Source organism: Aulonocara stuartgranti (genome assembly GCF_965226115.1).
Source record: "Aulonocara stuartgranti genome assembly, chromosome: 3".
Taxonomy (NCBI): Eukaryota; Metazoa; Chordata; class Actinopteri; order Cichliformes; family Cichlidae; genus Aulonocara; species Aulonocara stuartgranti.
The window spans coordinates 9,292,262-9,304,740 of record NC_138941.1 but is presented as its reverse complement, the minus strand read 5'-3'; the positions used below and the strand labels follow the sequence as shown (position 1 = coordinate 9,304,740).

The following is a 12,479-nucleotide window of genomic DNA, read 5'->3' as shown; positions in this document are numbered from 1 at the left end:
AAAAGTCAGGTCAAGGCTCCAAAAGCCCAAAGGCGATATAACAGTTTGTGTTTGCTACATGGATCCTTGTAGTTCAGCTTTCCTTTGTTATATTTCTTTAAGAGCTCAAAATGTGTTCATTACATAAATCAAATGTAATTTTCTCTGTAGCACTTCATGGATTTCATAAGCAACACACTGTAGTTGTTCACACAAAGCATAAAGGTAAAAACAATATACACAGTGTTATCTTCATTTTAGATGTCACAAAGTATTTGCGGCTCCCAGTGTTTTCCCGAACCCTGACCCTTTGCGTGGAAACCGGGTCCAAAAGGCTCTTTGGGTGTTAAAGGTTGCTGACCCCTGCACTAGGCCCAACTGACACATATATTTGATTCCAAATACAAAAAATAATGTGTAACCTGCTGGAAGAATGTAGGAGGTTGAGACAGGATCTCAACACTTGGTGTCTGCAACAAAAGACAACAATATGTGGGCCGATCGTGGCTCAAGAGTTGGCAGCTCGTCTTGTAATCGGAAGGTTGCCGGTTCGAGCCCCGGCTTGGACAGTCTCGGTCGTTGTGTCCTTGGGCAAAAAAGCACTTTGGGGTCCTTAGGGACGAGTAAAGCGCTCTACAAATACAGGCCATGTAATGGCAGAAACATTCTCTAGTGTAAATCCTGTAAATCCTGACTAGTTCATTAACTACAGATCAGTTTCAGTGAACATTATTCACAGAGGGATCTGAGTTCCTTATACCAGACTCTACAGAAACTGTAACACTGTACAGCTCTGCGACTCAACAATATGACAACAATGTAACACACACTAGAATCATCAAATAAAGCCCCACTAACCACTAGAACTAGAACTAACTAACTAGCACTGGACACTTGCATATTAGAGATTTCTACCACCATAGGAGGCGAGATATCATCCTTGAACCAGAGCATCCAGCCCTCAATTTCGGACATAAAAAGCGACGTGGCCAGGCATGATAACACTTTGACTGAACTGCAGGACTGTGGCTCGAACCACTCTGACACCATCGCCACTCTCCAGGCCACTGTGGAGCGTTTGTCTGCGGAGGTAAAGAAGTTAGATGAGAGATGTGGAGCTCTTGAGGCACTCCAGGAGGAATCATTTAAGAACTGCAGGAATACCAGAAGGCACAGAGGGACCCAAGATGACTGAGTTGGTTCACACCTGTTGGCGGAGGCGCTATCTCTCGAGGAGAAGCCACTCATCGATCGAGCACATAGAGTGAATCGCCAGCGTCCCAAACAAAGTCATCTTCCTCGGCCCATCATCTTGAGATTGCACTACTACCACATTGGTGAGGAAATTCTGCTGAAAGCTGCAGAGAACAAGAACCTGATGTATAAGGGTTTTTAAAATAAACATCCTCCCAGATTTCCCTCCCTCTGTTGGAAACGCAGAGCCGCATTTGCAAATATGAGAGGAAGACTACGTGGGATGACCGGCGTCAGGTACAGACTGCTATACCCTGCAAAGCTGTTAGTGACCCATGGTGATGTGAGGAAAAGCTTTAGCGATCCCAAAGAGACCGTAGACTACGCAGAGAAGCACCTCTCCCACCCACCTTCAAATGTATTAAAAGCAAGGATATATCTATATGTCTAACGCTGACACAGCACTGTGTTTCTTCTTTTCCCTTTATATTCCATGTAAAGGTGAATATGGAGCGTTTATGGAGCTCGTTTATTGACCAGCTGTCAGTTAGAAGGTAAGAGTTACTAGGTTAACAGAGGTTAGCAGTAACAGTACGGGGAAGTATATTGTGTTGTTCTTTTGTTGGTTTTTATTTTATCCTACTTTACTTTGTTATTTTGATTTTACCTGTTGTGAGTGCTTCCCGTAATTCTCCTTTTTCTTGCGCCGCTGCGGCCAGAGTTCACAACATTACATATTTTTGTATCTATAAACAGGAAGCTGACACTCTCCAGACTTTATCAAAGGTGTGAGCGTCACAGCAGAGGCCTTTGTGTCAACGTAGCTGAAGACAAAACACAGAAACACATGAAGGAGATTTTCCTGGCCTGGATTTTATACAAATATTCTGCAGTACATCAAAAATGAAAGAAAACCATTAGTCAACATATGAACATCACCTCTGAAGTTACAGAGCTTTGATTGGAGACACAGCTGAGCGTTTTGCATTTTGCATAATTAATTACATAATTAATTATGTAACCATAATTAAATGGTTACATCATCTTTAAAGTCCCCAGAGATCAGGAAAAGGGCCTGAGGGTGCTGTGTTTGGAGTCTGCTGGTTACAGTGTGCAGGACCTCACAGGCTGCTGCAGCGTTAGCAGAGGGCGGGACATACACAGCTATCATAATCACGTGTGTAAACTCTCGTGGTAGATAGTACGGTCTCATGCTAACCGCTAGCAGCTCAATGTCCTTACAGCATAGCGTCTCTTTGATAGAGAAATGCCCAGAGTTACACCATCTATCGTTCACAAACACAGCCAGACCCCCTCCTCCCTTCTTACCACTCTCCGCTGTTCTGTCATAAGAGGCTCAGCAGCTAAAGCAGCACACCTGGGTCTCCCAGCCTATTAAAAGCAGCCCTTTGCTTCACCTGCTTCACTAAACATTATTATTTTAAGCAGAGTGGTGTGATTTATGTAGGCATTGCTGTGTGACAGGATGACTTTTCTTGCACACCCACCAAATGAGGGCGCACATGCTTCCACGCCCACTGGTGACTGCACACATCCTTTCAAGGAAGCATTTCATTCATCCCTAACAAATGGAACAAAACACTGTGCAGCGTGTTCAGGTTTGAACGTGGCCCTGGCCTCTCTCTGCATCCACCTGGCACATGCAACACACATCCACTCCCTGCTGAGCTGCTTGTATTTGATGTGTTGAAGTTTTGGTAAAGTTTGAATAAATTCCACTTTATTTATAGGAACATTTCATCTGTGGACTCCTGCTTCCCCTCTTCTTGAGCCAGTTTGTGACGGGAACATGACATAAGAAAAGTAATTTATCCCTTTTTGATTCTGTGTATCTGGCGCTCATCCAGTGAGTTCACACTTGGCAGAAACAGACTGAATTTGTCTGGAGAACTTTGGCTTCAGCCAAGTTAGATAAACACACTGTGTCTCTGTCAAAACAGCAGTGTAGTTGTGGCACCCCTGTGAGGGAATGACCACATGAATATTATTTTGTGTAAAACACTCATGTAACGGGACATTTTTCATTGCTATATGTATTTATTTTCAGTTTCTTTAAGAGGATAGAAAATCCATGTAACAGGGATTCATTTTATGTTAGAAAGCAGTGAGGGCGGAACTTTGGTGCTTGCTCCGGGGTTTCGGGGAGCAGTAAGTGGAGCCCACCTTCCGCTGCTTCCTCAGACACGTTCTGGAGGAAAGCAGAGACGCATCGTGTCTTCCTTACTCTGCTCTTCACCTGCTTTTACAGGTCGGTACACGGTGCTCGCACCGAAAATGTTGTTTATTGTCACCATGGTTACCCACGTTAATGTGAATGGGAGAGTTAAGGCGGTCCGCCAAAGTTATTTATATGTAAACACGGGAGAAAACCAGAGGAGTGTCCCGCGCGACCGCACCGCGAGCCCGCTCGTTAGGTGGAGCGCTCGTGAAGCAGAGTCAGTGCGCTCCTATGCTCTGTGCAAACGTGTTGTAATGCTCCAATCAAATCAGTTCTGTGAGATGTGAATGTTAATAGTTCTGTTAAAGTGACTGAGTAGATTAGCTAGTGTAACACAAGCACTCTGAGCAACTCTGTGTAGCTAACAGAGGCATTCATGGGTTGATTAAACAAGCTGTGTTTCATGATGCACTAAATAGTGATTTTGCCAGTAAATTACTGGAGGGAACAAATGTAATGTATTTACCAATGCTGTTATTGAATAGAACTGTTTAGCCAGTAAGACACTGCAGAAGACAATGTGATGTGTTTATTGATATGATAAAAGGATGTAGCTGTTATGGAAAGAAGTGTGAACTTGAGAAACTGAACCAGTTAAAAAGAGTATATTTCACTGATGTTGTGAAATAAGTAAATGTAATTGATGTGAATGAGGAACCAGCTGAACAGTATGTTGAAAGCTCATGTTTAGTGTTTTATAGCATTTATTTGTGTGAAATAAATCAGACTCAGACACGTTCTGGAGGAAAGCAGAGACGCATCGTGTCTTCCTTACTCTGCTCTTCACCTGCTTTTACAGGTAACATATTTGTCATCGAGGTCTTCATCCTTGGGACCCGTAACATAGTAACTTCTTCATTGTTATACTTCTATAGTTTTCCCATTTTGTGAGCTGTGGATGTGGAAAGTGTCTCAGTGACACATCCACATGAAAACGGCGTTACCTTCGTTCATTTGCACGTCAAATGAACGAGCTGTTTGGACTTTAACGTCACAGCTGATGCTTCGATACTCGAACTCAAGAGTTCAGCTTCCACTCAGAGGTACAAGTACACACAGCAAAGATAAACGTGTACACAAGGTGGAACCCACAAGTGCACAGCTCCAACCAGAGATGGGCAGTAATCCGATTACTTTTTTCAAGAAACGAGTAAAGTGAGGGATTACTATTGCAAAAAAGGTAATTAGATTACTGTTACTTTGCCGTAAGCACGCTGCGTTACTGCGTTACTAAAACCGCAGCTGTGTGCAGATGAACAATGGATAATCTATCGAGTGTGGAGAGAGTGTGAGCGTGCAGCGTTTAAAGCGTGGAAGCACTGACCTTACTTTGAGTTTGACTCTGTAAAAAGTGACAAAAACATTAGCATCCGCTGTTCACTGCGTGGGAAGACAACATGCTCACTCACTATGTGTTAATGGGCACGCTTATTTATAACTTTGATAAAATGTCATAAAAATAATTCCATGGCAGCTCACCATTGGTGATCAGGTAGTTTCTGTTCCAGTTCCAGTCCCATAAATCATGAAGCTTGCTGCCAGAAAAGCTTCAAATCTCCTTTGAAAGCTGTTTGTGGTCTTGATTGTGGGAGCTTCAGTTGTCTGACTCCAGCTGCCACACAGTGCTCACTGATATCATTTGCAAAAACCCCAGTGTGACAATATTTATCAGTGAAGCAGAAATCAGGAAGTGACGACTTTTCTTTGAACATTTGCTAAGGCTAAGCTGTGCTTTCTACCACAGTTGGGAATTTCCTGGTTTACAACAAATTATTGTGTCAACACCGCATAAGATTTCAAACTACAGGAAAATCACTGGAGTTATAAGAGGCAGACAACGACACACACACCACATGCATGCTGTTGCTATTTATTGTGGATTAACCTGTCAAGGGCAAGAACAAAATAATTCTGCCTCAAATACAGGAAATCATAGCTTTCCTGTATTTCCTCCATTGTTGGCATGCTGGTTAGTGCTGTTGCTCCACAGTAAGAAGGTCCTGGGCTAAATTATCCATGAATGTAAACGGCTGTGTGTTTCTATCTGATAGACTGGTGAGCTGTCCAGGGTGTACCCTGCCTGGTAACCTATCACTTCAGGGTTATTTCCCAGCCCTGCTGCAACCAGGATAGAGATAGGAGGATGGTAGTTGTTGTAGACCCATTCAATTTCAATTGAAGGATTAAAATGTTCCAGGAGCTCAACTTACTCCATCTGAACATGTTTCAATCGTGTTTTATGAACACAACATGCAGCTTTACTGAATATGAAAAGGTTGTGTTGATTTAACTCAGTTGTTTAAGTTTCTGCCAAAGCAAAACCTTTGTGTGCAACCAGTGTCCACTATTGAATCAAGTAAATCCAACATGTTTTTGTCAGTGCAAAAGGAGTTACGGTGCCTGTATTCCTGCACAATATTGTCCCGGGAGGGAGGAAAACTTTCTGGTGAAGTTTTGGTTGATTTTTGGGTTTTGCTTGACACTAGGTTGATTTTATCAGTGAGGTTTGGATTGTTTTCTTTCTCTAAGAGAGAGAAAGATGGTTTTATGCTTGGACATGTTTGCAATGGGCCCCAGTATTTGTTACTTTATTAGTATTTTATTGGTTGCGTTTGTTTGTGCTTTTGTTACAGTGCACTGAGATAAGAACATCTGAGAGGTGTGATCCACCGGTGGTGATATTTTGGTATTTTGTGAGTTCCCGATTTAACAAATCAGCTCTTTAATCCAGACCTGAGAGGTTGAACTTTAAAGCGCTATAAAATATTCTTACTTGAAACAGTGGCAAAGTGTTTTTCTCCATGATTATAATGGGCTTGGGAGAAATTCACTTATATGTGACATTGATCACATGAGAAGTCCTGAGCCTAAAAGGATTGCAGCGAGTCAATCCAGTCCAAAAACAAGGAGCTGTTTTCCTTTAAAATGATGACGTCATCTTGCTGGTGATGGAGGCTCGAATAGGCTGCGCATGAGACTCCATTATCAGCAATATCTGGTATGAATGTGTGTGGATGTATGCATGTGACTGGACTGTGATGGACTGACGACTAAAAGTTTAACTGACTTGATACTGAGACAAAAATGGTGCCGACTTTAGGATTAGTGAATGTCCACAACAATTCACCCAGCCTGTAGAAGAAGGGTGGAGGTTTTGTCTTGCTTTGTTTGTGCAGGAGCAGAAGGATGACAGAGACTAAAGGGGGAGGCTGTAGCTTCACATGAGTGTGAGCTGCAGACTGAACCCTTTGGTTGCTAATGTTGAGTCACTGATGTTTGCATTAAGAAAATTGTGTTTTATTAGCTGTGTTTTAATTAAGGTATCACATTATATTGTTGGGAATGTTAAATGCTAAAGTGAAGAAAAGCTTTGATTTCACTCATGACTGAACATGTTATTATTAACCATAGCAGGCCACTGTAAAGAGTCAATTAACTGTTATAGAGGAAAAAAAGGCCAAAAACTCTGTTAATACCTATGAATAACAGGCAATGATAGACTTGTCACATTCAAAATAGAGATATGTAATAACAAACACGGGTCCGTGTCATTTAGGTTCTCCATTGAAATAGTCAATCATTTAGAAAAGTAGAATATATATATATATATGTCTCAACGCTGTTTCTCAATAATATTAAAAACCTAAAAACTATTGTTGTGGAAGATAGAAGTCACTGTGACAGCCCTCTGACTGTGGAGGACGTTTGTAATCCTATTTCTGCACTTAAGGCCAACAAATCTCCCGGCACAGATGGTTTAACTGCAGAGTTTTATGAATCATTTTCTAATCTCCTGGCTCCGTTCTTACTGCAGCTTTTCATAGGAAGTGTAGAGAATAACATCCTCCCTCCTACTCTTACTCAGGGTCTCATAACACTTATTCCAAAGCCAAACAAAGACTTACTTCTTATTGATAATTGGAGACCCATCTGTCTGCTCAATGATGACTATGAGATTATGGCTTTAGTACTTGCTAACAGAATGAAAGAGTTCTTGGACACAATTATCGATGAGACACAATCAGGCTTTATGAGAAACAGACACCTTTCTAAGAACATGAGACTGGTTTTAGATCTACTTGATTACTCTGATTTGGTATCTGACTATAGCTTCATTCTCTTCCTGGATTTTTAAAAGGCTTTTGATACAATTGAACATCAATTTATTTTCCACTCTTTGGAAAAATTTGGCATTTTTCTGTAAAGCTATCAAAACCTTGTACACGAATGGCAATAGCTCAATTAAAATGATTAAGACTCCACCCCGAGATTTGACCTGTTATACAAGGAATCAGCACAGCTGATAAGGAGCTCATCATCAGCCAGCTAGCTGATGACACCACACTCTTCTTGAAGAATGCAAATCTAATCCGTCCAGCCCTTAGTGTTATTAGTGATTTCTCTGAGGCATCTGCTTTATGTCGAAATCTAAAAAAATGTGAATTACTAGCAATTAAAGGCTGCACTGCAAATGCTCTCTGTAACATTTCTGTTAAACAAGAAGTCACATATCCAGGACTGTTAATATCCAAAGACCAAAAGTCAAGATGCTCGTCAAACTTGTCAAACAGTGTTGGGGAATTCTCAATGGTGCTTGGTGCCATACCCTCAGGGACTTTAATGTTATATAAAAACACTGACAGCTCAATATCTGCCTCAGTCACTCTCCCTGATCCAGCTGAGTCAGCAGTGGGAAAAATCTGCTTTTCACAGGAACTTGGTAACAGCAATAAGAGAATACGTAGTTTATTCCAAGAAGATATCATGTCTCTCCCATATATAGAATATCTTACTGGAACCGACATGTTCCAGATATCACCTGGAAGACAGTCTGGATGATCCCATAAATATCTAATTGTGAACAAGGTGAAGGAAATCTCATATAAAATTCTTCATAAATGTGACCCAGCCAGTCACTATATGGTAACATTTAAAAGAGACATAAATACTAATTGAACTTTCTGTGGGGATCATCCAGAAACTGTGGCACATCTCTTTTGGTTCCTCTACACAGAGATTCTGGAAGAATTTAGCAGTTTTGTTATTGTCCATATTTTAAGGGAGTTTTCTTTACGATGGGAAATGTTTTATTCTGTTTCTTTAAGTTCCCCAGGAAGAATGATAAATGTTTTTTTTATAAAATATTTGTTAATACTTTTAGCTATTTTATATCCATAAATGTAAGTTTATTAATAAAACACCATATTTCTGCCTTTTTATAAGGATATGAATTGTACATGCAATCAATTTCAGACTCAACCAACAAAAAGCCTCTCAGAACAATATTTATATGTTGATTTTTTTCGCCTACTCGTATCATCATTTTTTTACTCCTGGTTCTGTATGTTCATGTTCTGTTCTTTTGTAAACTTCATCTGTTTGTATGTTGTATACTCATTGTGTTTCAATAAAGTTCGATTTAAAAAGAGGTACGTTCTAAACGAAGCTTCAGACGTCACTGATCACGTGACTCCGGCCAAACGAATCAAGCCTCGACACGGTGCTTCTGAAGCAGCGCGTTGATCTTTCTGACACACGCACCGGAGCGTCAGCTTCAAGCGGACCATCACTACGTCTCACATCTAAAGGTGTCAAGGTAACTTTGAACTGAGTTCAGTCAATCTGGAGTTTTTCCAAGTTTTCTGTTGCTCTCTGTGAGAGAAGAGTGTTAAAGGCGGGGCTCTCCAGAGTCCAGCAAAACAGGAAACCACAGCTGGGTGTGTGTAAGTGTGCAAACCAATAGAATGCATCGTGGTGGGGGGGGGGCATCACGGGCAAGAAAAAAATAAAATAATCGGTCGTACCCATGCTTCCCCGACGTCATGCCAGCGCATATTGGGAAATTCGTAGGCACCGATCGGTTTTCTATCAGCCATTTGCTGGGAGTAAGGGCGCCCTCCGTTTGCGAGGTGCGCCTGCTGCTGGCGGCACAGGGAGGAGAGGGCGGGGCGGCGGGGAGTCTCTGGCTGGCTGGAGCGGCATCTAATAACCAACTCGCAAAGCAAAATAAAAACAACAAACAGATATTATGATACAGACTTATAATCTGCACCGATGTTTTTTCTAAATTCTATAACGTGAGCGCGAGAGCCCTCGGTGCGCCTGCGCACTGCTGAAGTCAAAGTAAACTTTATTGTCATCTCCGCTACAGACAGTCCAGCATATAGAGAGACGAGACGACGAGGCTGCAGTTACAGCGGTGCAAGTAAACAAACAATAAATATAAGAAGAGTAAGAAAAAAAATCTACACTTTAGGACTCGGGGTAAAGGATCAATAACAATTTAAATTTATAATTTACAGTTTGATGATTTAAAGTCTCACACAAGCCGTCAAAAGGGGCGGGGCCGGCTGCTTCCAAGTAGAGCACATTTCATTGATAATGATGTAAATCCAAGCCCATCATGGATTCACGATCTGAATCCTGGGTTGTGTGAAATCCCAGAAATCAACCTTAGACAAAGTGAATCTGTGAACTAAGGTGTAGGTCTGTTAGGTTAATTGTGCTGATCCTCGGGTTGGGGGATTTGTGTTTGTACTGGAGCGCAAAATTCAAACCAATGGAAGATGGACAACAAAAGTTCAAAGCCATCAGGTGCTCAGGTTAGAAAAAAGAGAAAAGATGCAGGTAGGCAGACGTGTGATTGGATAATGGCAGCTCATCCTGAACCAATCAGACTAAACTCCAAACAATACATTATGTTACAGATTTTAATATTAATTAGTCATTGTTACTTGTTGATTTGTCCTTTTCTCATTGTGTGACGAATTATGACGACTGTTTGGTAGCTGTTATTGTCTCTCTCTCTCTTCATGTGTGTTTCTCTGGTGAAACAATAGTTTTGTGTTAATGTTAGGGCTGCACGATTTTGCATAAAATGAGAATCACGATTTTTTTGGCTTAGAATTGAGATCATGATTCTCTCATAACAATAAATAAACATAAAACAACAAATGTCTCACGTTTTGTTGTTGCAGCAAAATGTTGTCCTGCTTGAAATTCCGTCTCCACCGTTGCTCGACGCTGCGTGTACAGAGCAGGTAGTGCAACAATAGAAAAATAGTTGCTGGACGGCACTGTGTAGCGTTTGCCGGTGGCTGATGCCCTCAGACATTGGTGTGTTAGTGGTTCTTGTCCACTAGGGCTGGGCGCTCATGTATGTACCGGCTCACTCCTTGGCGGCCGCTTATCGGGGCCTGGAGCCTGGGGCTCGCTCGGGCCACTTCGGAGGCGGGGTGCCCCCGGCCTCTCGGCCTGGGGCTCGGTCACTCAGGCGCAGCTGGCTGCCGGCGGAGCTCACGGGCGCGTCACTGCAACTCCCCCTGGCTTCTGCTCCGCGGCTGCTGAGTGAGCCCTCATCTGGGACTCTCCTCAGCTCTTTCCGGGACAGTGGCGCAGCTGCCCCTCTGTTGGTCTTCCTTGGTCTCTTGTGTTCTGGGGGCCTCTGGATGTCTGGAGTTTTGATCTCCTCCACACCTGCTTCACGCCCTGGAGGACGGGGCTGTGGCCCCCCCACACCCTCTAGCAGATTATTACATGAAGGAACCTTTTAAAAAACAAAAAACAAGCGCGTCCATGCTCACAGGTGTACACACGGGTGATCACACCCACAAACTACACCCTTTTTGGCTCCTACCTCAAAGCACACTGTGTTCTGTTGATCTTATGTGCTGCACAATAATGTTTAACATTTAGTATTTACTGTCATATTCCCATATATCATTGTGATGTTGTTTATTCTATTACTCTTGTTCTCTTCTGCTTGCTTTCTTTTTTCTTTCTCAGCAGGTGATCCAGGTGATTGATACATTTGATTCCTGTTGTCTTTGCTTGATGATTGGTTTGAGTCTTGACAATCCACATTGCTGGCGTTGCATCTTTCAATGCCAGCAATGGCAGGTATCAGTGCTCAAAGCTTTTGTGTTTGTTTCCAACAAGTTGCCCACCTCGGGAAACAAAAATGTGTTCTTTTACTTGTCAGATGAACATATGAGACACTTTGACTCTTCAGTGCAGTGTGGAGCCTAACAAAGATCTGTTTTGTGTCCCAGCTGATCAGCAGGAGGAGGAGAGTCTGACGGAGCAGCAGAGGAACATTTTCAGCTACTTGGACTCAGCTCAGCCACTACAGAGGAAACAATGAGCTCAACACAGAAGGTGACAGACAGAGCAGGACCATATGACCAAAGATATTTATCACCATATACATTTGAACATTTGCCATAACGATGTAGCTGACGATAGAATTGACACCAGACAAAATACTTTACAGCTGCACAACTTTATTAAAAAGCCATCAATGTATTTTCACTGAAACAAGCAGCTGTTGTTTATGTGCATTAAAGTTATATAAAAATGTAACAGTGCAAATGCAAATTCCTCGCTGACAGTTTAACCAAAAGGCGTTTCCAGTGGAAACTGGCCGACACATCCTGAGCATAACCATGTATAATATCCACTAAACTTCAGAAGAGGTTATACAGTCGTGGCCAAAAGGTTTGAGAATTGCATAAATATTGGAACCTGGAGAAGTTGCTGCTTAAGTTTTTATAATAGCATTTTGCCTGCACTCCAGAATGTTATGAGGAGTGATCAGATGAACTGCATCGTCCTTCTTTGCCATGAAAACGAACTTAATCCCCAAAAAGCCTTACCGCTGCATTTCATTGCTGTCATCAAAGGACCTGCTGAGACCATTTCAGTGATCGTCGTCTTAACTCAGGTGAGAATGTTGGCGAGCACGAGGCTGGAGATCATCACGGCTGTATCCCGATTCAGGTTCTGCAGCTTTAAAGTCCTCAAGGGCCGCGTACTCAAAGACCGCTAAGGCCGAAGTGCGAGGCTCGTAGGCTCGTGAAATGGGACGTCTAGCCTCCGTCGCGCTTCCCGGGTTGCCTAGCAACCATGATACTAACAGCTGGAAACGTTTCATACAGCTTTGTTTGACAGAAATGAAGGAGAACATATTTAGTTCATTTGTTTCTTTTTATTTTATTTTTTGTGTCCCGTTTGGATCTTTAGCCATCAGAATTGTTGTCTTGAGGCCAAGAAAGATGCCAAGCGGATT

The 12,479-nt window shown here is 42.3% G+C and overlaps 1 long non-coding RNA gene across 1 annotated transcript; it reads left to right on the top strand.

Annotated features, from left to right (window-relative positions):
* Positions 1-4,120: 4,120 nt before the first annotated feature.
* Positions 4,121-12,122, top strand: LOC309702501. The gene is made up of 3 exons (XR_014275563.1): positions 4,121-4,211; positions 11,464-11,569; positions 12,094-12,122. It is a non-coding gene; the product is annotated as an uncharacterized lncRNA (long non-coding RNA).
* Positions 12,123-12,479: the final 357 nt, after the last annotated feature.